The following is a 27,087-nucleotide window of genomic DNA, read 5'->3' on the forward strand; positions in this document are numbered from 1 at the left end:
ATTTTCGACCATCTACACAAATCAAGGCCTATCTGTTTTTGTTGAAGTTGGAAAACAGGTCAAAATCAATGCATTTGCAGATATCATATGAGAATCAAGTTGGTGTGGCCTTAGTATCCATTTCAGATAAGTCTTAAAAGAGCTGAATGAATAAGTCATTTGATTTCAATGACGTCGAAAATGTAATCCCCGAAATGTAACAACCGTCTGTCTCCTCAACCAAAAGGTAATTAGTGGGCGGGAAATGGGTTTTCTGACCTTGAGAATCAACGACGTATTCCTAATGAGCCGCAACTTTGATCCATTTGAATTTCTATGTCTTTACCTAATGGATCTTGGGGGACATCATATGCACAGCAAATAGAGGGATGTAAAACTGATGGCCGAGCACTTCAGCCGCTGGTAAAGGAGTCTGTATTCTTCCTCTTGTTAAGGCCAGTTTTAGACACACCCAGTGGGGGGGGGGCACCTCTATCAATAGCCAGAGGGAAGTGGTGTGAAAGCAAAAAGTAATAGTCATCAGGCAACCAGACATCCTCTACATGTAGTTCTGGGTGTGTTTCTACAGTGTCTCCTCTCCCCCCTCCCTTTTGTCGATTTTCCCAAAATGGCTGTGAGGGATTATTGATTATTTGGGACAGAGATTGAAGAAGCACTACACTCAGTCAAAAGAACAAAAAAAGGTGCAACGCACATTCATCAAAGTGTACACTACAATTACATGCACCATTCCTTTAACCTTTCTTCAAGGTCAACACATTGTTATCTAATATACAGAAATCACTAACAGTTCCAAGAGGTCGTAAATGAAATATGACAGACTGAATTCTGAGTTACGGAGGCTCAATAATACATCAATAGGTATCAATCCGGGAACTTTCTTATCTTATAAAACAAAGGTTGGAATATTGGAAATAATATCATATTTCAAGATCAGTTTCCAAAAGAATGCACTTTTAATGTTAGAACAGACATCTACATTGAAATACAGCAAAGATGATCCTACAGTGCAAAGCAAAAAGAGTAATTATTGGAAATAAATAGACCACTCCCTGTGGAGCAAATGTAAATCTAATCTACGTTCCATTCTATTCTAGTTGCAAGACATATTATGCTAAAACTGTTTCAACTGGAGAGAGAATATCAACTGTACCTTATGCGTAACAGAACCCTGTATAATTGCTAGTGGAAATCTGAAGAAGTCAGACTTCACTGGCAAAGTCAGTTATCTAAAATCCTGTCACCCGCCCGAGCGTAAGAATTGGTGAAGTCAGCGACCTCTCTGCGGTTAATATTGGCCAACAAGATGTACTACCTTCATTTCCAGTACCACATTGCTGCAGGGCATACAAGCCAGAAGCACTGGGGCAGAAAAGTTCGGCGTAATTGCATTGTGGGGATGGTATACTGATGGGAAAGCATGGTAAGCCGGATATTTTACAGACAACTGCTTCCCTTTCACCGCAAGGATTTTGCAATCTCTGCAGCGTGTATTTCAACTAAAAAAACACAAGGTCTGGTAATGTTTCTGATGTAATCATTTTACTTCGTATTCTATTTCAAATTTTGGTATCTGTCCTTGGTGCTGAGCCATGGCGTGTTATTGCAGTTGCTTGATTCCCCCCCCTTTTGCTGATGGTTATCAATAAAAACTCTCTTTATTACAATACCAAATAAACATTTGATAATATATACTAAAGATGCTTATCCATACAAAACTTTCTTTATTACAATACCAACCAAACACCTATCAATGTCAGGCTCCGCTAAAGATGATCCCATAAAGCCTGCACAAGATCCAAAGAAAGCATCATGGTCCTTTCCTTGGTGCTGATTCCTAGATTGCTAGGTATGAAAGCTTTTCCTTTGCCATTGACTATCATAAAATAGACATTGGTATGAGCTATAAAATGCTTCAAGATAGTCACATCAATGTCCGTGTTCATCATTTTTTTTGTCTTTCTGACTTCTTAATGAATATGGATCAAATATTCCTATGTCTGATAAGAAATTTTATGTTACGATGAGCACATCTTCTGCACTAATGCATTCTATTGATGCTGGTTTGGAATAGATGGATTAAAGTCACATTAAGACTCTGGTTCTAAGACATTTCAGCTTAAAAAGGGTAAAGTTGAGAAAGGAACACTTGCATATGTTGGAAGAATGCATTTGACATTTCTGTTAGCCATACAGCTAGCTAGGGTCAGTTAGTTGTGGAAAGTTGACAAAGAGACATCATTTCAATGTAATCCTAATGTCCTAACAATGATGAAAAGAAGAGTGCAGGCTTCACTGTCTCACCAAGGCCATAAAAATTATATTTAACAGCAAAGGAAGAGATAACTCTATATCATACCATTTAGATATGTTTTTTAAACCTAGTGAATCTTCACAAAGATTTGTGATGAAATTTGGTTATTTCAAAAATGAAGACATATCAAATGATAAATATAAGTCCTTCCAACACTATATGGTACAAAGGGCTGCACTCATCTCTGTTTCCTTAAGCCCTTGTGCCACACAGTTGTACAAGACTTAGTAAAGATAAAACTACAGAAGCGGGCTGGTAGCACTGTGAGTTCCACTTCCATACACTTTCCCATGATAGTTGAGTTCTAAGCAGCAAAGCAGTACTATTCTTAAAGTTTTAGGTATGACTTGGTCAGGGGAATATAGATCATACATATCATAATAAACATGACAATGTTATAAACACATGTTGCTAATGCGAGGTGAGTAATTCATATGTTGCTCCACAACATGTTTGAGAATGATGGCTTCCCACAGCGTGACTCCAATATTGTTAATTGAACATCATCTACAGGGAAATGGGTTGGAAGCACAGCCGCCATAATGAAGAAAATATACAGGAACTCAAAACAATAAATTACGGTCTAACATAACCATATGAGAAATATGAGCTCTTCATGAGAACTACCTTATACACTGCTGTGTAGCATCTTATGCCAACTATAGCAGGACTGGTGCTGGCTACAATTTGGAAAAAAAAATACTATCCAACAGGCCCTACATAGTTGACTGATTCCGTCTGTCCATCAAAATTAGCAGCAAGAGAGTGGATGCAGGCCTGTCAAATTTTCAAATTTCCACGCTTTTGTTTTGCAATTCTATATTTCAGCAGAAGAGGGCGGGGCCATTGTTATCTCACTATCGGTGTATTCTTCATTTTTAGCACATCACAAGTGGAATTAAAGATAAATTCTAATAATGACTGTACATGTATGTACTGATCAAATGCGGTGGACAACCATGGATTAAGCAGATTTTTAAAAGCGAATGTTACGATGTGGACCCCCTTGCCAGGGCCTCATAAAGCACTATGGATTTTGGCGCAAAATTGGCTATCTAGTTTGCGACAGGCCATGCTTGTTTCTTGGGTCAATAACACATTCTATGGCCTTGACAAGGGGTCTTTATTTCCTTAATATTGCGCACATCATGGATTCAATTTGCTTACTGAAATGTGACAATGCCATGCAAAATCGCCCCAGAAACGTCCCTGATAGCAAACTCAAGGAATCAAATATGGGAAACTCTATACATGAGGCAATAACTTGTGATGAAAATACATGTATACACAAAGTGCAGCTATTGCAGTTGCAAAAGTCCCAACAAGTATGCCGAATTTCAAATGTTCTGGGCAGTGGGTAGAGACATCTTTGAAAAAAGACAGTCATCATCTAGAAGCCAAGAAGTTAAAAGAGTTTTGCAGTATATGTCAGTAAGATTTCCATGCACAACAAGAACAACTACAACAACAGAAATTCATTTAAGATCATGGAAGGTAAGAATTGGTACCATTCACTACAAGTGCAAGCTAAACAGAGAATATATTTTTAAAAACACTCAGCATAGGATGCAATAATTTCCTGTTATATGGTCAAGGTGTTCTCAAAAAAAAAAAGGCCAAAGTCAAAACTTTAGAGCTTGAATGGTTATACATCAGTAAAATAAATGGTTTAAAGAATTGTGTCCTGGTATTATGGACACCAGCAGATGGGAGAAGAAAGGCTGGGAGACCACAACTAACCTACAACCATGTACATGAAGTACTAAAAGGGGATACCGCACAACACACTGACAGCCTAGGGGGGACTGGAGCTCTTGGTCAACCATGATGGTTTGTGGAGGAAGAAAACCTGCACTCGGCACAAGCAAACAAAGTTTTGTACTAATTGGATGCCTGTTCATTGTTACAAAAAAGCCGACAGTCACATCAATCCAATTGGGATGTCAATGTTTTATTCCACAGCATATAGCTACAAGTGCAAGTCCCAGAGCGCTACAAGTCCATTCAACGAGAAAGGTAAGAATATAAAGTGTGAAGATTTTATTTCCAAGGTGAGGTTATGATCCCTGTCAGCAAATTATGTACGATTATCCTTCGTCGCAGGTGTGAACACCGAGCCTGTTACATATTGTATGTTTCCCCGTAACTGACTTGGCCTCAGAATATTGACTATTTTATGCTTCAGCGAGCTCTAATTTCCACTTATGCTGCATCAGCATGTCTGAATAGTGAGATACCTGAGATAAATTTTACAACAAACCATAAGATTTGTCAGGGAGTGAAATCCTTTTTTCTTTCTTCTTTTATTGCACAAAATTATCTGCCCTAGACAAAGTCTACCTGCACCAACAAGTTTCAAAACCTTTTCATCTATTTTTCCCCTGGCTTTGTTGAAATGTCGATGCCAGGGAACGATTTCAGGAATAAGTCACATCGTATTCTGTTTAGAAACCACTTCAATTCTTTGTCATTTCACAGGGGGCAAACAAAAATCCACAATGCACTTTTTGTTTTTAAACCCATAATATGGACTGTTACTGGTATGGTGCAGGCAGACATCAGAAATGCTTGCACAACCCTAAGTTTACCTCAACTATAATAACCTATATAGCCTAGTGGTATGTTTAGCCCTGTTTGTATTTTAGATCAAAGGTAAGATAAAGTGTAAACCAACGTCTTGCAAGAGTAATGCCAGATGAAATTTGTAGATAACTGTCTTTTAATTCCCCATGGCTTTTGTAATCTGTAACAGTATTGCATAACTGGAAAACTGACTTACCGTGTATGACAAAAGAACAAGCTGCATGAAAAACTGATCGGATTAACCTTTTTACACCGAGGCATACTCCTAATCTTACAGATGAGTGTGGAGGTAACTTTAACATGCTGAAGATGGCTGTCCTAAAAAAGGACTGTCAGCTTATCATCTGTGAGACACTGAAACCCCTACCAGAACCATGCAAATTGCAATCTTGAACAGGAACAGCTAACATCTACTAAGTTAAACATATTCCACCAAGGTACATAATTCCGCCACCCTGAGAAGATGTGCCCAAACAGATCTGAAACCCAACATCCCCAGTATAATGCACTCCAGGACATGCATATCTAAACTGTGAATACCTAGGAGGTGCTGCACTAGAGATCTCTCAAATCCACTGTTTTTCAAAGTGGCAGATTTATTATCATATGGCAGATTAATTGTTAATGGTGGTTAGACCGAGATAAGAACAAGTTACAGTATGGCTCTGAAGTGAATTTCTTGCCACTACACCAAAGCATGCTTAAGCCAACACATCTTTCTCCTAGCCATACAACAACAACATATTGTTTTGGTTAAACCAAACCAGCTGTAGGTTGACATGCATGGTAGGTAACTAAAGGTTAAGGTTCAAAACCCAAAGTCATGTATTTTGGAGACTTTGTTTTGGCATCATGCAATTATGATGAGTTTTTTCACTTGAAACTCCAAAAAACTAAGAATAATTTGAACTACTATTACATACTTTACAATTGTTAAAAATTCCTATGTGAATAGGAACTTTGTAACCTGTCATCACAAATCATGCAAAATAGCCCCAAAATCTAATGTCACAATAACCATTCACAGTATATGTTCCATTTCAAGCACTTAAAAGTAGACTAGCATCTGGCACTAAATGGCATCCAATGCCCCTTGTCTTTAATCGCTTGGAAATTCCAGCAAGCTTTGATCATGATACAGCAGTAGGGGGCGAAATTCCCCTCAGATTGCTGCACAGATCACGGCGCATTCTCATTAATTAACAAAGTGCCTTTGGGGCAATGTAGCCCTGAAAAATACATCACAGTTTCCTGTCAAATCCGTCCCTCCAATATCAGTGTTAATAGTCTGAATGCTTTCATCCTGTTTGCTGCAATTATGAGGAGAACTCCTGACATTTGGATCTGCACCCTTGAGATGGTAGCCGGTAAAGTAAAGACACTTAAGCAGTGCCGAGTGGTGATGGCATCTTAGATTACGTGTATGTGACTCGGGATTCGCAGTTTTGAAAATGGCATTGCCGAGGGTAGCCATGTGAATCTAAGCCAGACTTCTGACAAAGCTACTCATGAGGCAGCTGAGTGGGAAATGTTTCTAGCAGGCTGATGCAGTTCCCTGTTGGAGCTAGATCCCAGGGTGTGGCCAAACTGCAGCAGAAAATATCAACTTTATCATAGAAGCAGTAGAAAATATTTTTCAAAACCATTGTGAGAAGAAGGAAAATTAGAAGAAAACTTTGTGATACTGAGGACAGCTCTATGTTTATTAAAGAAAACAAAATAAGGTAAAAACGATCCATATGAGATTACGACAGTTTATGTTTCACTATACTACTTTGATCTTGTTGTGGGCTCAATGTTATTCTTCTCATACCAACATCAAAAATGACTGAAACTCTCTCAGGTAATATGTAAGTCATATAAGAGACAAAAACATGGGATCGAACCCTCAAACATCAAAAGCAGGATCTTTAATCATTGGACAATGTGTACATTCACGTCTCAACAGGGCCTCACTGAAAAGCTGTGACTATAGACACTGATGATGAGTCACCCTGGCATAAAAATTGATAAACATGCTTAACTTTCCCTTAAGCCCAACATCCACAAGTAAAACTTTAATCCAACATCCACAAGTAAAACTTGAACCCAACATCCACAAGTAAAATCGAACCCTGTCATTTCCTTCTTAATCAAAGTCCATCCGGACTTTTTCCGGTAGAAATTTGAAAGCGTGCTGCCATTGTCCGTGCAGACTGTACTAGTGACCTGTTGAATGCACGTGTCAGAGAGTGCAGACACACTGTCTACCAGACATATTGGCCTGTTGTACAGGTCAGCAATGCTGCAGGGCTACATACATGTATATACTCTCAGTCCCATCGAAAACACTGCATACGTCAGAAAGGGCACGAACCTTCGAGGAGCCAGACTTGGAGACCTTTTTGCAGCCATATACAGTCAAATGACTAGCTACCACTCAACAATGTAGATCTATATAAAATACAGAAATCAAATTTCTTGGTTTCAGGCAGTGATACTATGTTTTGATACATTGTATTATAGATTAAAATGTATAAAAATTAACATTCGTACTTGCTAGACATTTGAAAAATACTTCCTCATATCATACATGACATGTGGACCTGCAAAAAGTAAGGGACCCTGCAATTTGTTTACGCATTGGCTTAACCAGACTAATACAACACATAATGTAATGGTCGTCTTTTTGCCATAGATATACACTTAAATGTGATAGGATGACAAAAATGTTTAAGAAGCTGTTCTAAATGGAAACAATGAGCAACATTTTTGTTCTGGAGAATATTTCAAATTTTTGTGAAAAAATTCTACAATACTTGACTTTTCTTAACATCTTTTTTAATGGCCCTAGGTACAGGCCGGTGAGCGCATTTCAATTATAGGCTTTAAACCAAGGCACAATTCCACCTTACACCTTTCTTTTATATCATTTGGAACCAGTAGTCATCTACACTGCAGTAACATTTTGGCACAGACAAGCAATTTATCTTCAAGTAGGTCAGATGTGCAATAAAACTCACAAGGCTGAGCAACATCAAGGGACAACGGTCCCAAATCAATAGCAGAGGTGCTGACACCTCAAAGACATCTCCCAACATCAGAATATTACAGCTCGTAGGCATAAAACAACATCTAACAACTCAACAAATTGATCAATACCGCCCTAAGTACATACTACTTATGACATGCTGTGATAGGGGAAATGCAGCCAACTCAAGAGTAAACATGAGTGACTAGACATAAAGATTATAACCATTTGCAAAGTGGGATATAGAAAATTACTGGTTCATTTGTTTTATGATTTGAGAAAAAAAGGTCAAATGTAAACGACATATATATGTCATGAAATTCTATATCAAATTAAATGCATTTTGACACCAACAGTAGACATAGTCATTGCCTTCCTAGCTAGTTGTTCAAGTGTTGAACTGTAAGCTGTTATTTCAATATTCTGTTCCAAGGTTTTATTCATACATCAAAGGTTTCTGCACATTCAAAAAACATCAGGGTCAGTCACAGAATGTCTTACATTTACATCTTTATTTGACCTGCAGGAATAATCAACTTTCTGCAAAAATTAAGGGACAAAAATTTTCTGAAGTTAAATCTGTCTGGTCTTTTGAAAACTGATTTTGTGTAATATGTACAATTTTCAAGATCAATCACAGAATGGATCATGTAACACACAATAGACATTATAGCGCTCTTCTAATGACTGCTATCATTTCTATCTCTACAAAATGTTTGTTTGTGTAACTTTCATCTTTCACTAGTGGTGGGCAAAACGAGTGCATGCATACTACAAATAACAATGACAGTGTCATGTGTCCATCAAGTAGGATGAATGCTATCCAGGGGATAAAACACTAAGTTCTTGCACTTAAAATTCATATACTACTGAAAGGAATATAAAGAATAATCAGCCATGTCTATGGCTACTTTCAATAGATAATGAGGATGAAGCTCTGAAATATTCAGCAATTATTGAAATATGGAATAGTCCTAATACTAATTAGACTTAGGGTAAGGTAAGTCCGTAAATGACCATGTTAGAAAGTTTTGGAGTAGCTTTGTTCAGTCCAACATTTTGTTCGATTTTTCTGTTGCTACTTTTTTAGGATCATTCTTTCCATTGTTTTCCATTTTCTCATCTTTGATATTATGCAACTTGACTGGATAACAGGAGTTTGCATTTCTCCTCACCCCTTGATGATTTATCTGATAAGTTTTCCAAACATGAGGAAAATTCTTTCTATGATTTTTGACAGCATATATATATTACATGTGAGATATGAAAAAAGTATCCAAGCTTCAAGTGTGGTCTAAGACTTGAACTGTCCTTTATTGTCCTCAAAACGACAACTTCTTCCCTGCAGCTCTATAACATCAACACCTGTTTGCAGGTCGTTGCCATTGTATTCTCACTGGCTTAGAATTACGACAGCTTTTGCATGACTTTTTATTGCCTTAGTATAGAATGGCACAGATGCTTCATCTACCAGACTATGGGTTATTCCACTGATATTGGGCAATACATTATGTCCTGCCAACAAAAATGTCACGCTCTTCTCTGTCTGCCAACCCGTATATGTCAAGTCCTATAATGGTTTCCATTCTACGCTCCCCCAACTCGTCACACGGCATAAAGCATGATTCAAAAACAAACTAATGGCACATTCAAGCTCAAAGGGGTCAAATGAGAAGTTACCACCGCAGCTTAACTACTGCGAAGTGATCGATGCAGAACAAGTAAAACTGCACTTATCGCTGACGACTCTTTCCAACACTTTGTTTAACTACTAGAGACTTTGCGGCCATAATGAAATCGTCTATTTTCCATTTGCCGCGAGAAATTGTGTCAAACTTCTATCAGTAATGGGCTTTTTTGGCACCTTTTTCCCCCGGGAGATACAAGAGTGCCATCTAGTACTGGGGAAAGCACTAAACACGATGACCCTGTGTCAGATCATGCCTTAAGTGTTGTCTCTTTATGTCTTGAGTGGGCTCTTGAGTAAAATCCTGTGTATTCTTTCTGACAGCGCAGATTAATATGTGCCATAAGGAATGCCATGCTTCTAGGTCAGTCCTGGGGAGATACAATATTTACATACAACTGTGTAAAGTAAAACAAGAGATACATTTTGCAAGGTGATCCATGCTGTTTGAGAAATCAGATCATAGCAGCAGCAGTCAACAAAATACATCAAAAGAGCAAAGATCAGAACCATGGACAGGACTGTAATGCTATTCTCTGCTTTAACTACATAAGAGGTTATCTTAGTAATCATCGAGGTAATTTTCAAATGAATATCAACAAAAGGAGATCATATTTCACATGAAAAAGATGACCCAGATTTTCATGCAGTCTACAACAACATATCTACTTTCAGCACCGAGGACAGGTACTCAACAAATTGGTATAAAATGGTTATCATATTTCAAAAAGAACAACTGGGTTTTCAGCATTTTACAACAGTATATCCAACTTTTACAATCAAGGGCACAACTTACAAATAGGTGGACACAAAGAAGTAATGTACTTAGACTAGCTTTCTCCATTTTATAGTCATGTGACAAGTATGAAACATAATGAACTATTGAGCAAGTGGCATTTGACCTGCTACATGTGCAAAGCAGCAATTAGAGACCACACAGCAGAAATTTGATTAACACTGAACTAAACAAGTGACCAATCAGAGAAAATTGACAATTTCTACCCATTAAATAGGCATGGGGGCATGGGGGTAGAAAAAGGGGTAAGTATGCACTAGATTAAATCAAATTGTCTTTAAAATGAGTCAGACTAATAGGTCAGTACAGGTTAGTAGGTCAGTGTGGATGAGTAGATCAGTGTTGTTGAATTTCAAACCATATCTAATAAAACTTGACAATGTAGCTTACAATGCAATTATAGGTGGACATCTACTGAGTAGACCACCTACCATTTCCAAAAATCAATACTTGCTTCAACCAAAGTCAAAGAAAGCAACATTCTTGAAATACGATCCCTTCTGTAGGCTAAAGCTAAAAGCACCATGCAAGGCAAAGAACTAACCTATTGTCACGTCATTGAAAATGAGACTAATAGCTGTCTTAAACAGGACTGTATTTTGAACAATGTTGTTCATGACATGACATATTGCCATGTCACGTCAGGTGGGATACCAGATACAGGGCTAAAGAAGTGATCAATAAAATGTCCCTTCTAAGGGCAGACATTACTGCTGCCTTGACTGCTGAAAGCATCTTGACTGAGAGTGGCTCCGATAAGAATAACTTGCCAGGAAACCCTAAAAAAGGTCGACACCCTTTAAAATATTCAATAAATGGACAAGAGGGCAAAAAACAGTCATTGTGCAGTACTGATGGCCTTTGAGAAATGCAATAATCAACAGTAACTGTGGACATGCCTTGCCCCGTATAATTCAGGACGACTAGATACTGATCAGAGATTATCCTGATAGCTGTCCACAGGCCTTAAGGTACATATTTAGCCTTAAGGATCACAGCTCGCTGTTTTCCATTAAAACTTCTAAGCATGGTGAATAAATCATTGACTGTCGGTCAATCAAGGAAAACTGTGCTGGAATTTTTCTCTCATTTTTTTGTAACAGAGCTATTTCTTGGCTGGTGTGTGCTTTGCATGGGCAGGACAATGATTTAAACAATGCCATAAATGTAACACTTTAACATTGACCGTAATTGGATCACTTGGATTGTGACTACCAGATGGAGAGGGTGAGCTTGACCAATGGTGGGTTAGCAAAACGGGAGACATAATTTTACTTTCATTTTCATTAGTTCCACTAACATGCATCATAGTCTCTCATTAAGGTTATTTGACTAACAAAATGTTACTGTTGGCTAGCCAGTGACTTGAGATCTTAAGTTTTGACAATAGCACACCAGGTATGCACACAAGGCTATCAAAAGCAAAGAAGGAAACATGACCATCTATAATAAACTTAATGTACAATAAAAACTATAAAGAAAGCTGCCTACAAGAATATTCCCATTCGTATTGCCTATAGGGAGTGAAATGATCATGAAAAGTTAGTTGCTAGACAAGTGTAAATTTGTTCCCTAGCAACCGTTGCTAAGAAACGTGCTTTTGGCAATGGCCCCCACCCATAAAAATGTTGAGCTTCAGCATGCCAAGTTTCGTGCTTTTATCACTGACTGAGCGATTGTAGCTGATATTCTTCACCAATCGCCAGGACTATTAACTCTTCATCCAAAGGAACCTATAACACGTTTTGTAAATGATACCAACAAATCACCATCTCGAAACACATTTGTGCTGCTCAATTACAAAACAAGAGCAGTCTTATCTTTCAATAAAGCGTCACGTAAGACCCCCAAAGCCTTCCTGTCCTTTCGCCGGAAAGTTCATTTCAGCGATGCATGACAGGGATTATGCAAAATGCCGCCACAATTTGCCGACTTTCCTCGGTGCAGATCAATACCAAGGAGACGTGCTATTGATATTTTCACCCCACAATATCCTTAGGGACAGAGTCCTCCAAGGACAGGACTCAATCATACTCCTGAAGATAATGGGAAGTTTTGAACCTTAATATAAGAATTTAAACCCTGAAGTGGTGATGGTGCTTCAAAGGCGGAAAAGGAAATTTAGGTCACTGATAAATTAAAATGAGGTGACAAAACCTGGCATGCTGAAGAAACCTGTACTGTGACATGCCATGTATGATTGGTTGTGGAAAAAAAGATGACTGAAGTGTTTTTTGATATATTGAAAAATTGAAAGTAAAGTTTGAAAATTGAATAAGATACTCAGAGTAAATTTTGATACTTCATCTATCATTGCATCTTGTTTTCCCTGCCACTAAGTTATGGTTAATTTTTTTCAATCATCTGATGATGCACTAAAATGCATGAAATTAAATATTGCAAAGTTTCATTGCTTGATAATATTACAGACACAGGGGCATACAATACACTACCATAACTAATTTTTATTGCTTTTCTAGTTTTTCTAGTTTTTCTTAACTCGGGGACAAATTTTCTTATATTAAGAATTTCAAGAATGAATAGGGAAGAGAAATGGAAGAATTAGTCTGATTCCTTCCATGGAAATTCTCACAACAAGAAACACTTTCCTAATTCTCTGAAGTTAAGAAACTATTTCTCAACAAGATTTTCATCCTCAAGAACTTCTAGATATTCAAGTCTAAATTTCTTGTTTTGATTGACTTCAAGATTATCTTTCTTGTTATGTTTAAGAAAATGTTAGAATTTTTCTCTCCCCTTTCTTGAATAATCTTACTTCAAGACAAATTTTCTGAGAAAAAATTACTTAAGAAAAAAATTCTTAACTCGTGGACAAACTGTATTTCTTAAATACAGAAAATTTTCTTCTTCTTCTGTGTATAAGGAGAAACAAGAAAAATAAGAAAATATATTTTTGGTAGTGTATATAGTTTGAAAATCAACTTCTGTATTCCTTGAACAAGAATATATTCACAGTCATGCTGATTTATGTTATGTTTGAATGAAAGTAGGCTTTAACAGCTAGAGAATGACAATTTACCACCATTGTGAAACTCTTAAAGGCCATTTTTATTGCACAAACCACTCCACAGGAAGATACGGCTTTTCTCTCTGCCAACATTAAAACATCCCGAAGGCACTGGATGGAACTGAAAAATTGCCGTAATTCTCGGAATAGTCGTCTCTGTAGGATGATATTGGATTCAGTAATGTGTGGATAACTGTGTTCCAAGGCCAGGCCAGGCCAGCATAACAAATGTCACTACCATGTAGATAAGGGGATTTTAGATATGGAAGGTAATGAAGTGAAGGATTCAAGATTTGTTTTCAGGCGGCTGTCTTGAATTTTGTCCCATTGTTGAATTCTTACTTAAAAATATTAGAGAACAAAGAAAATACATCTGTGTGTGGAAAAAAAAGTGGACTTCCTCTATTTACATCTTCCATGACATCATTGTGGAAGGCTACCAGAAATTGCCCGATAGCACTCATTGTCTTAGAAATCAAACCAAAGAAAAATACTGCTTCAGTAATGTGTAGATAAGATATTAAGAGATGTCACTACCATGTAGATAAGGGGATTTTAGATAGGAAATGTAATAAATAGTAAGATTCAAGATTTGTTTTCTATTTTGAACTCTGTCCCTTTGTTGAATTCTTAACTATGAAATATTAGTCAAGAAAATGCATCAGTGTGCGGAAAAAAAGTGGACTTCTTTAACAATTACATCTTCCATGACTACCAGAAATCAACGGTGTCTTAGAAATCAGACCAAGGAAAAATACTGCTTCATTAAGGACTTGATTATACCAGCATGGATATCGTGCAATAGGATTAATGGGTATACGCTGACTGTTGCTGTACTTGTTGCTGCTGGCTGCTGGTCGTTCTTCAGAGCACATTTTGCAAGACGTTTTTTCATTTGTTTTGCTCCAGAATGATCGTATACCATTTATGTGTTTCAGACCTAAGGTCTTTCATTGTGTAGTATACACACTTAAACCTAGTTAAATTTTGAAGTACTCAAATTTCACTGCACTTGTTGATGCTGGTTGTTCTGCAGAGAAAGGCAAAGTCAAAGTACATTTTGTAAGCCTTTTTTTGCTTCCAGCATAATATCATATCATTTAAGTTTTTCCCACATGTAGATGTCTTTCCTTGTGTAAATACTTTGATTTTGTTTAATTTTGCAGCAGTTACATTTCATGGCAAAGTGAATATGAAGAAAACCATACCCGGTAATTTTGATAGAAATGTTCCCAGCAAAATGATGGATTGTAGCAAAGATGAAACTTCCAGGGAAGGCCGTTTTTTCAGTTTAGGGCATGTTGCTGGAAGTGTGGAACGCTGCCCTAACCCTCTGTCTCCGCAATGATTCTGCCAAAGGCAGACCGTTAATGAAATTAATCTGTGTAGTTCATGATGGGTATTAGTCTGGGGGTGCAATAAAGTTTGTGAGCAACGGAAACTTTCCGATTAGTTTTCTTGGAGGGGTATTGTGGCCGGGAGACCGCCATTTTGAGCAAAGTGGATGAGTAGAGAAGCACTAGCCAAAGGAAAATGCCATCTACTTTGTCCCACTATAGGAGTAGAGATGTGGAAAATCGGAAGGGAAAGCTAGGCTTAAGTGTCTGTCCATTACAAGTGATTCATGAATGCTAGAAATACAGTAGTTGGACATCAAAATTGTGGGAAAAACATCAGAATTCTGTGAATTCAATACTATTAAGTGTGGTCTTCCTCAAGCAATGTATATTACATAAGGAGCAGCTATTTCGATGAAAAAAATGGCTTAAAGGGCTTGTTCCAGGAACATGAGCATAGGAGCCAGAAACAGGTCCACAAGGACCATGACAGAGTCACATAAAAGCAGAGTGGGAATGACTTCAGGCTATGAAGGTCGTGGGAAAAGCCGCCAAGATTCTCACACTACAGATTCACTATCTCTCAAGCAGAATCATAATGTTATAGACCACCCTTGGCAATGGTGCAAAGCACCATTAAAATGAGCAATTCTCTGCTTTGACCATAACTTTCACATAAAACTTAACCGTGGGAAGAAAAGTTCTTTAAGCAGCTTCAAGTACAGGTATCTTGCATTGGAAAACTAAACGCGAAACAATTTATAAAAACAAGCGTAGGTGTACATGTATTAAGACAGGGAAGTTAAACTTTATACTGTAAAGTGTAAAATATTCAAGATTTTATTTTTGCGATTTTTGCAGTGACCTCTCCACGGTAATTGTAGTAAATACGAAATTAATTTAGCCATGATCTAAAAACACAGTGAAATTACCTCCTTTCCCCTCCCGCAAAATCAAGCCCCCATAAATAAAACAATTACTGTATCGCAAAAGTGACTTGTATCTGATGGATTGTGAAACAAATTCCAGGCACATTTTGCTAATTGATAAAAAAATTTACCGAAAACAGGTTATTTGTGACTACACGTTAATGTCAATAAATGCTAACGTCATCCACAATTATTGATGACCCTGAAATTTACACCCGTGCTGCATGGAAAGTAATTACCACATCTGAGACCGTAACTCATCGGGATTAGCGACCGTGGTACGTCATGCTAATCTATGATAAATGAAACTTGACACCCTGCGTGGAAGACAAACTACATATAGTTGTTTCCTTCCCGGTGATGAATTAAGGGTTAATGACCCGCCCCGAGGTGTATATAGTGTCATAACGCCTGGCCATGTGCTATAACCACCGAATAAAACCACCGAGTGAGCGAAGCGAACGAGGTGGTTTTATGAGGTGGTTATAGCACATGACCAGGCGTTATGACACCATATACACCGAGGAAGAGGCGGGTCATTAACGTTATTATCATATAGCTTATCCAAACTGGCGCATATAAGAGTAGACAATTTCTGTTTGACGCATAGATCCCTTATACAATTAAGAATGCATTTCAGCATTCACATTTGTCCTTTTTCAACAGAAGATGATGAAGAATATGTACAATTGTTGCCTGATTTATTTATTTCAACCACACAGGATAGGAGGGTCAGTTTCAGGTCAGTCAGAAAATGTTATCATTGAAGAATCTCCCTGCAACGTGACCTCAGATAACCTGAATAGAACACAGGTTCTTTGGCCAGCAGGAAATGGAACGCGCGGAACCTTAGATAGAACGTGGTTTCTTTGGCCAACAGCAAATGGAACACGCGGAACATTTTTGGGAATTTTAAATTTGTTTTCCCTTTTTCATGTATTCTAAGACAATAAAGATTTTTTTAAACAAGGTTAAGAAAAAGATTCATCAAATAGATACCCCCTCTACAAAATGCAACGGTTATAAAGATTTTTTAAACAAGGTTAAGAAAAAGATTCATCAAAAAGATACCTCCTCTACAAAATGGAACGGTTGTGTTCTGACATGACGTCAATAAGTGGTGTGTTATGGCGTGATAACAGACCACTTATTGTGGGCAATGGAGGCTTCTGATTGGTCGACGCCATCTACCTATGTGATAATTAAGGGTTAATGACCCGCCCCGAGGTGTATATGGTGTCATAACGCCTGGCCATGTGCTATAACCACCGAATAAAACCACCGAGTGAGCGAAGCGAACAAGGTGGTTTTATGAGATGGTTATAGCACATGGCCAGGCGTTATGACACCATATACATCGAGGAAGAGGCGGGTCATTAACGTTATTATCATATAGCCTATCCAAACTGACCCATATAAGAGTAAAAGATACCTGTATGACACATTGATCTCTTACTACTATACATGTTAATGCATCAGTCCAATTTGAGAAATGCATGTGAAAATTTACATTTGTCATTTCTGTGCAGAGTATTACAGATTTCATTTTGAAACTAAAACTTCCACAGAAAATCTTTCACAACATTACAATCTTTGCATACAAATCGTGTTTTCAAATCTACTCTACTATACTCTGTAGGACACCCAGAAGGGAGGATTTAGTCATTCCTCCCTTCTGGGTGTCCTTCTGATTGGTCAATATTATTCAACACCACTTAGTCACTACCATAGCTCCCTCTGATTGGTCAAAATCATTTAACACCACCCATGATTAATTTAACACCACTTATGGGACTTTTATGGCATTATGGCGTCATAACCGAAGGAAATGGAGGCTTCTGATTGGTTGACGCTATCTAGCTATGTGATAATATGGTTTGAAAGAGCACTCGGTGACCAAGCTCATATATTCATTAGCCTCCACACGACAGTTGAAACTGATGATAAACACGCCGAAAATGAAATCATAAACATATTATAACTCTGTATTGGATCCCTAATGCGAAAGTGGATATGGTTCGAATCACAGTGAGATAAATCATGGTTACCTGTAAGATGGCGTTGATTATGTTTATTGAATTGCTCTGAAAGATGACAGAATTTTACAAAGTAACAAGGCAACCTATCAGTGGTGTAACAAATCACAATCATTTAGGACGGTTCCGTCGGAGAGGAATCGCTCCCGGGCTGATTTTTGAGGACGACAAAAATACAGCACTTTTGTACCGTTTTTGGACATGAATAGCGCATGGAGTCGTAATCGGATGCTGGATAGAATAATGGGTCACCTCGGGTGAGCATTAAAGCATGGAAAAAATCTATGTACCTGCCCAGAGGTGCCCATCTCATGGTTATCGTGAACGTCATGGTTCGGTAATGGCCTTCTGGGACAAAAGCAAGTTCAAATGGAAAATGGAATGTATCGAATGGTACAGGGTGCTCAGTGACTTGAAATGAATGCCAGTAGCGAGGCTCGTCATGCATCAAGTCGGGAATACTTCAGGGGAAGGAATTGCTCTGACATGTCATAAATATTTCCAATCAGATGGAAATATTTGTAAACTAAGACTGCGTACTGTCTTCATAGATATAGAGGAAAAAGGAAGAAAAAAGAGCAACAATATCAGTTTGAAATTGGACAGAAGAAAGATGGTCAAAAAGTTTACTGGTGCCTCAAAAGAACAATGCATTCAAACAAATATGCTTTGAAAAAGGTGAAAAATAGGGTATTGTCACACAATATAATGTATATTTGTGTCATAACACACTAGACATATTGACATTAGATATTGTATGGGACTTAAGTCTTATCGTTTCAACCCTTCACAGAGTCCTGTTTTTAACAGCTAAAGCTGCTTTCATATGTGAAACATGAGGGCTTGAAAGCTATATTGATGTTAACGTAAAGGTTAATACTATAGAAAAGCTGTGAAAAATGTTTGGTCAAAGCTGTATAAATGTGTATAAACAGGTCAATGCATTAAGAAACCTACTAAAATGCCAAGTTTATCCTGACAAAAATGGTCCCCCATAGTGCTCCATTCATAAGATATAGCCTTGAAAAGTTAGAAGTTAATTACAGAGAGCAGTTATTATCCCCTCAGTATTTCTCCATGTTGAAAGAACCCTCAGATCCCTTTAGTTGATATCCTTAGCTGAGTCAAATTAGACACCATTTGCAATTATAATCCAGCATAATTAACAAACAGTTTGGAAGCCACAACTACAAACTTTTGATAGACTTCTCATATTTTTCAAAAAGCAACGTCCCTCAACCAAAATTCATAAAATTTTGTCATTCCTCCTAGCAGTGACTCCTAGGAGGTATGGAAGTACTGCAGAATATTTAGAATAATGATCATGTTAACACCAAACTGGAAAGAAAAAGTATCCACATGTGTAATAGTCAATAACAGCAGCAACTGCCATTCTTATTGTGTACTTATACAAATTTCTAACAGCAAATAAGCAACATTATTCAAGAAAACGAAAATGATATGCTTCTGAAATTCTTAGGGTGGTTAGATCAACTTCCCTCACATCTTTTACAATGTGGAGAAAAAGTAGACATTACTGAAAGCAAACAAAATCCATTGTATTTGTCTTTCCCCCATGAAAAGAAGAAAAACAATGCACCAAGGAAATTAGTGTTTGTTCAATCTTAAAACAGTATACAGAAATTATAATATTCAAATATTATGTACATGTAGATGCCATGGGTGTTGGCCTCTTCAAAGAATTATAATTTGAGAAAACAAAATAGATGTCCTCAGAAAATGAATGCTTTAATATTCTAAATCATAAAGACGACATCTAAGGCCACACCAACTTAATTTTATGGATGACATCCGCGCGCGCATTGATTTTCGCCTGTTCTCCAAAAATAAAATAAAATCACCTCCGAAGAAACTTGTAGACTCATATTGCCGCAAAGGGGCAGCATTGAGCCGGCTTGTCGTAATACACTATATACACTCACATTGTCTAACACAACTGGTATGTATGTGACTAGGAGCGATTGAAGTGGGCGCCGCCCCTCATGAGCCCAGTAGTATATTGTTCATGATATGACAATACTTGCTCTGATTGAAGGCGTGATGTTGTATACACAGCCGAACACATTTTTTTTTCTTTGAACGGCCAAATGTTACATATGGGTCTTTAAACCAGGCATCATCCATGTTAAAAGCACTTTAATATTAGCCTGGGTGCCATCCTATTTCTACCGGGGCTCCTACACTCGCTTCCCTAAAAAAACATTTTAGGGAAGCAAGTGTAGGAGCCCCGGTAGAAATAGGATGGCACCCAGGCTACTTTAATATGAGCTAATGCCAACAAATAAAGACTTGTTTGTTTGTTACATACATGTTCTGTGGTTTAATTAGCAATACCAGCTATTTAGTCCTCCGGTTTATCTTTTTTTTTTTTGCTAGATTTTTCTTTTTTTCGCCCTCGCGCATTAGTTTTGGGGACTCCAGAGGATGTCATCCATAAAATTAAGTTGGTGTGGCCTAACATACAGAATAGCAACTTGAAGGTTCTTTTATTCACAACCAAGTATTTTACAATAGCTGACGTTTCGACGACTGTCAGTCATCTTCATCAGGGCAATACTGACTAGTTCATAGTGCACTGAAGCTATAGTATACATGTAGGTGTTACTGCTAACAGTATTGCTAGTCAGTATTGCCCTGATGAAGATGACTGACAGTCGTCGAAACGTCGGCTCTTGTAAAATACTTGGTTGCTATTCAGTCATTCGCCAACCTGATGAAATTATTCACGGATATCTAACATACAGGAATGACAAGATGTCGATGACTTATACGGCATGAGCATTGTCCTCTTCACAGAAGAAAGATTGCCTTAACCTTCCCAAGAGCACACTTATCAGTAGAGCAGTGCACCGCCTGCCCCAGTTACACCTCTTGGACGATAGTGATAAGAAATTCAATCTGACTTTGATGTACTTTGAGGCAAAGGGTCACTTCCTTGCAACTATATGTATGCTAATGACTAGCAGTCCACCATTTTTCAAATTTCAGTTTGACTGGGCTAAGAAAAAGATGTGGAGGGTTGTTTTCTCATATAATGTTATGTGTCATTTCTGTGTATATTTTTTCGACTTAGAACAAGCATACTTGGAACATTTTTTCACAGCTTTCTTCGATGTTATTTTTCTCTGAATTGTTATTCTTTTTCAACTATTTCTGTGTTAATGAGGTACACTATATTACAATCATAATAATCATTATCAAGTACTTTATTTCTTTAAGATTATTTTTCTCAATAACTGATATGATCATACATTTAAGTTCTGCTGTTTTCACAGGCTGTTTTGAATATTTCCCGGACAAAGAATTAGAACGGAGGTTGCTTCCACAAAGCAAACCTGGCACAGACGCCCCCTTGTTACCTTTACACAGATGAACACACCAGCGCATTAGTTGGGAAATGTGGCTGCGGCCCAGCCTACACATGTGTATGACCTTCGCAATATCCCCGCCTTATTCCCAGGTGAGGAAAGGATTTCTTTTAAACTAATGAACCCGAGACAATCGTACACAATCAATACAGCCCCTGGCCTGGCCTTGGCTTCCCAACATCAATACTCCCCCAACTTAATCAAGTGACATATGGGCATGTCGCGCATAATAGACGGGGTAAGAATTAAGGGAAGGTGGGGGGGAAATCTGCAATATCGTCTGATCTGGAGATACAGCCATCACGACACCTCATATCGACGATCAAGCCCATACAATACTCCTGTACCGACGCAGGGCACGATTGCTAGATGTGCTATCTCAGAGGCATCTATCGGACGCGTCAGGCACGCCACATTGATTCCAACAGGCTTTCAGTATACTGATCTCCTCTGTATTGCAGGTTTTGGCACTTTCCCATCCCCAAAATTTGTGGGGTCAGGAAATGGTATTGGCTAGCTGACATATGTTGATATATGTTCACTTTTGTGCTGCCATTTCAATACCATGATCACCGGGCGCCATCCATTTTTCTTGATTGTCCATGCTTTTTTCTGCCGCCAGAATATTGGATGGGCCTACAGAATGCAGATTCTAAACTTTTCTCGTTGGCAGTCAAAATAAATCTAATTTAGTGCAGATTTAGCTTGATTATCGCGTTTGTCTGCGGAGGGTGATCTTTATCCATCACATTGGGGCGGGTCACAATTTTTGTAATTGCATCAATAATTTCATCAATACCGGGTATTGATAGAGTCACTTAGGTCATTCTTTTTTTTTACTTTTTGCTATCTTTTGTGCAGGTATGAGGTAGCATAGGTGCATAGAAAATCCATTCAGGCACAAGATTGTATATGTTATGTTACTGATTCCAGGAAGTATGTACTATACTCATCTAATAGAAATTCACTGTAATAAACATGTAACATTACTTGCAATGCTCATGTGAAATGTATGCACAACACTGGTCTTGGTAAAACTTCCTGCCTACTCCTTAAGTGCCTAGGCTAGGAGCTGGCCCCTTGCTCCCCTCAGTAAGGTTTCTTCATGTTACAGTGCCCTAGACTCTGCTTCCTATTTTTTCCCTATGACATGCTGGAGTGAACAGTGCCATGAATAGAGATGATTACTAAGAAAAGCTATAAAGCTCTGCATATAGTACTCCAGTTCAGTGGCTAATCAGTGCTTTACAGCTGCCATTAGTGTTCTTGCATCTTGAGAAGGTGGTGATGGGCCTGAGTCTTTTAAAAAATTTTAAAAAATCTTGGAGGCCTGACTTTCACTGATGTCTCTGACCACACTGTCTGGGGGCCAAAGTCCTGGCATCAAGAACTGGTCTTTCCAGCCCATACGGGGCTCGTCCCAGGGTTTGGGGTTGACTAAACTAGAATTTCATGTATATGAAACAATTACAACAGGCAAGGCAATCAGTCATATCTGCAACTACAACTCGTATATACATCTCTTAATATACAGTTTGATATTTGATTCTTCCTTTAAGTTTGTAACAAGTGTGATTATTATCTTTTACTACCCTTCCTCATCTCTCCTATTCTCTGGTATAATTACCAGATTGGGCTAGCAACTTGCTGTAGTCTTTGCACAACTGTGCAGCTCAAGGGCTATAGAAACAAATGCATGCGGACTGCAAAAGGCATGAGAGAGACTAGACTTCAATCCTTTGGTATATGGACAACCATTTGGGCACCACAGCCCTTCCACTGGTAATTCTAATGATAGAGAGACTGTAATGCCCTGTAAGTGGCATGTCATCCCACAGATAAACTCTACGTGGGCAGCAGAGGCTGTAAAAGCTTTATGAAGTGCTGTGAGTGGATTTCTAGAATAATGGGTAGGTGGGAGAGAAACTGTGTGGGCAGTGTGGATGCCTTTATCAGAATGAAGTTTCAAGACGGATGGTGACTTTTTTATGATGGATGCCAAAAGAAAGGTGAAGAACATTAACTTGACAGGACAGTAGCAGACTCAATTTTGAATATTAGTCAGTTTTCCCTGTTTTATATATTCAGAAATTTAAAGTGAGATGTTCATAGCATGTCTCATGGTCTAGCTAAAGTTCCACAAGATGGCAGTCATTGAGCAATCGTACAGCAACCAGAATTATTGGATTTGTGTAACACCTGAAATATGATGCAAGATGTAGAAGTATGATTTTGAACAAAACACAAAACATAAAATTGTTTGTTCCTTATCTATGAAATTTCTTCAGCTTTCTGTCAAATATTTTTGCACTCAGCAGTCTGGGTATTCTTAGCATCAAAGACCTTAAGAAGTCAAATCTACTCCAAAATTTAATCAATTCTCCAACTTACAAAGGTCCCCCCCCATGAATCAAAGCATGCAGATCTCTTCAGAATAATTTACGTTCGCTACACTGTCTGTAATGATTTTAAAGAAGTTGGAAAAGGATTCGGAAATAATGTCAATCATGATCATGTTATTTTCTGAAGATTCTGAAGCAAAATTGGTTAAAGCCAAAACTTTGTTTACACAATTGGACTGGACGAAAAAAAAAGATTTAACAACAACCACTTAAGGAGGCACATCAACATGAAACAAAAAAGAGGTCATCATTGATAGATTCTTTCTTAGCTGGAATCAGGTTGCAGCCAGGCATTTGGCAGTGGAATTAGGCCATATGGTCACCCATCTCCTCAGTACAAGTTTCTGGAATTAGGTGTAAATCCTCTGTAATCTATCCTTGTCAGAATCACCGAATCCTATTGATCTTAATGTGGGGAGGGGGGATCTTCCATCAAACTCAACCATCCAGCTCCTCCATTAGAGGACTCAAAACCGCTTTGCGTCCAATTACAACAATGGCTATATATGCTCTGAATTAATTTAGGACAACTGCATGTAAATCAACATGAAAAGATTAACTTTGTAAATATTATTGCATAATTCATGCATACATCTTGCACTTCATATTAACATCAGAACATGTTGATGCACTGTCAGTTCCTGCTTGTAGCCACACCTATACATAACAAGATGCTTTCTGCACATTCTTTGTAACTTCTTCTGAACATTTTGGAAACATGCCAAGTACAACAGTAAGCCGATCTGTTCTTTCCATTGAAAAGAAGAGCCTGAATCCTTGGCACAATACCAACTTTCTCCCAGGGGACTTCAATACTTCCTATCTTTCTTCTCAGATGTGCTAAAGTAAAGCGCAGAAATGCATCAGCGGTAAGATGTAGTTTATCCCAGCCATTAGTTCTTTTAGAGGGAAAATGTCACACACATCACGCAGTAGCTTATTCAGTGCTTCAAAGTAAACTATACAAATAATCGTTCATTCTAATCTTTAACAACAACTGCAACATCTAAAAGAATCTTCATATTTTTGCATAACAGGTTGAAAACAGTTGTTTAGAATATTTGAAAAAAATGAAACCAATGGTAAATTCTATTCGTGTTAATAAATTATTGTCAGGAAGCTTATAAAAACAGTAAAGACAAATAAGAACAGGACTGATGTTCACATTTTATGATACAAACAGCAAGGAGTATTTGTCACACATGTTTCCATTCGTCACTCCTATGTTGGAGAGGTGTGAAAAATGTGGGAAATGATGTCATCCGTATTGGCTAAGTGCTGGTTGCCTGGACCGTCGAGATGTCATCAGCTTGATTATGATTGATTGTTAGTGCAATACCGCTGTCCATCAAACGGAGGAGGTTAATACTTCCTGTGGCAGGAACTGTTACTCCCGAGAATCCAATTAGTCAAACCCCATACTCCCGCAAATTGATGCATTTGTTAATCGTGACCACTGTCCCAGCAGCCCTTGCAAAGATTACATCTTTCAAGGGCGTGCCATTTTATAAATTTTGAGGGGAAAAAAATGTGACTTTATGCATGCATTATAAACTAGACTGTCACAGATGTGTTCCTTGAAACTAAAACAAAGGGATGTAGTTGTGAAAATGTATAACATAGAACGGTTAAATTGTTACTTGGTCTACAATAAAATACATTTAGTTGATAACCGTCAGAAGTAAGACTAAGTCTTACAATGTCATTCATCTTTTGAATACAGTAACTGTAGAATATAGTCTTAAAATATTTGGGCTGATTTAATTTCTGCATTTTTCACAGGGAACTTTCGACAATGAAATTAAGCGTTTCCAATAATGCTTTACCGTATACTAACCAACTACTGAATCCTTTCAACTGCAAAAAAAAATCAGAGTGAAAGACTCCTTTCCCCTCCTAACACAAAATTACTAGTAAGTCCCTGCAAAAATATATTTGCTACATTTAAAAATTGGGCCAAAACATGTTACATTTAGTTCAAATTTTGGCAAAATCCCATCACATGATAGCGCTAAATGCTTTGATCTATGAGTGTTAGATATCTCTGTCATCTCATCACCCCTGGCCACCATTTTGATCTTTCAATAGATCCCTCTTGTGTATCAGTGTCTAATCCTATGGATCCATGTCAGGGATTACCGTCGCCATCTGGCCAGTATGGCATCCACTTTCAAACAGGGCCATCAGGAGAGCACATCAGCTTAGACCCTGTAATCACCTTTCACATTTTACACCTATGGAATCCACAAAGAGGGAAGCACTCACTGTAAATAAACTGTTTTGTGTGGGGAAAACAGACATGTTTGACAAGAACGGTAATGTATTCGGTACCATAAACATTACGATCACCACGGTGACCGTAGCGTTATCTCTCATCGGTAATTTCCGCTCTAAGGGTGCTTTTGACATCAATATCACTTGCCAGAGGCAGACAATTCTTGCTATCTACCAGATATTTGATGACCCAAATTGCCACTGAAAATGAAAAATATGACCTGATACTGGTGAGATAATGATTTTCAGAATGATGATTAATTGTGCCAAGTTTACACTCATCTGGTACATTTTGCATGTTAATGGTTAAAACCTTATCATATAATAAAAATAAATTAGTAATTTAAGCTGAAGGGGTGAGGACTATTCTTAACAGTTTTTTTTGTTGTTGTGATCTTATCAAATATGATTTTCGTTTTTTTCAGATACAATATTCATAGCTTGCACCGTGTAACATGATGCATGCAATTATGTGGTTATGATGATGTACATTTTGAAGAAGACAAGACAAGACAGACTGCTTCAGACAAAGTGATAAATTAGATGTGTCAAAAGTTTATGACTGAGTAATACAACCACTCTTTTCCCTTGTTACCATACTTGAATTTTTCTCATCACATTGTGCAGGTAGACCATTACAAATTTGCATAATTCATACTTCATTAGAAGAGAGAATCAATGATGTGTAGCACCAGATAGCGATCAGAACTAGGCTCTTTTTGCCACCTGGACAGCTACAGTGGCAGGTGTCTGCCATCTGCGGCTGCCTTTCCCCAGATGCACAGAAATCCATGTTACCAATAAAGATAAATCATGTTCAAGTTTTCTGGGCCAGCTTTCTGACATAATAAGCTCAAGTCCTTGACTTTCAAACTACAATATCCTTCAGCACACTTGTAGCTGTATGAATCATGAACTTTATTACTAACAACATTATCCCTTAGATTCAAAATACTTCATTTCATTCTTTACATTTCTCTTGGGAGTAGCACATCATTTCATCTTGTGGTTAATGCTAAATCCGATCGCTGTTGCTGACGTATTTAGCACTTATCTCTAATGGTATCTGCATGAGGAGACGGATGTGGAAAAGGATCCTGTCTATCATGTAAAAATTTTATATCACAGGAGTCCTCCCTCGAGTGTTTGGAACTAATACTGGAAATGAAGTGAAATTTCAACTGAACGTGCTAGACACAGGTCGTCTAAGGCCACACCAATTTGATTTCTTTATTCTAAGAATTTTGCAGGAACGTGGGCGTGGGAAATTAAAACTAAAACAAAGGTGTCCTTAAATGAACC

The 27,087-nt window shown here is 38.0% G+C and overlaps 1 protein-coding gene across 3 annotated transcripts in view; it reads right to left on the bottom strand.

Moving 5' to 3' along the window:
* LOC136445704 (serine/threonine-protein kinase Chk2-like) overlaps nt 1-27,087 on the bottom strand; it is a 145,258-nt gene that overhangs the window by 95,854 nt on the left and 22,317 nt on the right. The window lies entirely within an intron of this gene.

The sequence above is a fragment of the Branchiostoma lanceolatum genome, chromosome 1 (assembly GCF_035083965.1).
Source record: "Branchiostoma lanceolatum isolate klBraLanc5 chromosome 1, klBraLanc5.hap2, whole genome shotgun sequence".
Taxonomy (NCBI): Eukaryota; Metazoa; Chordata; class Leptocardii; order Amphioxiformes; family Branchiostomatidae; genus Branchiostoma; species Branchiostoma lanceolatum.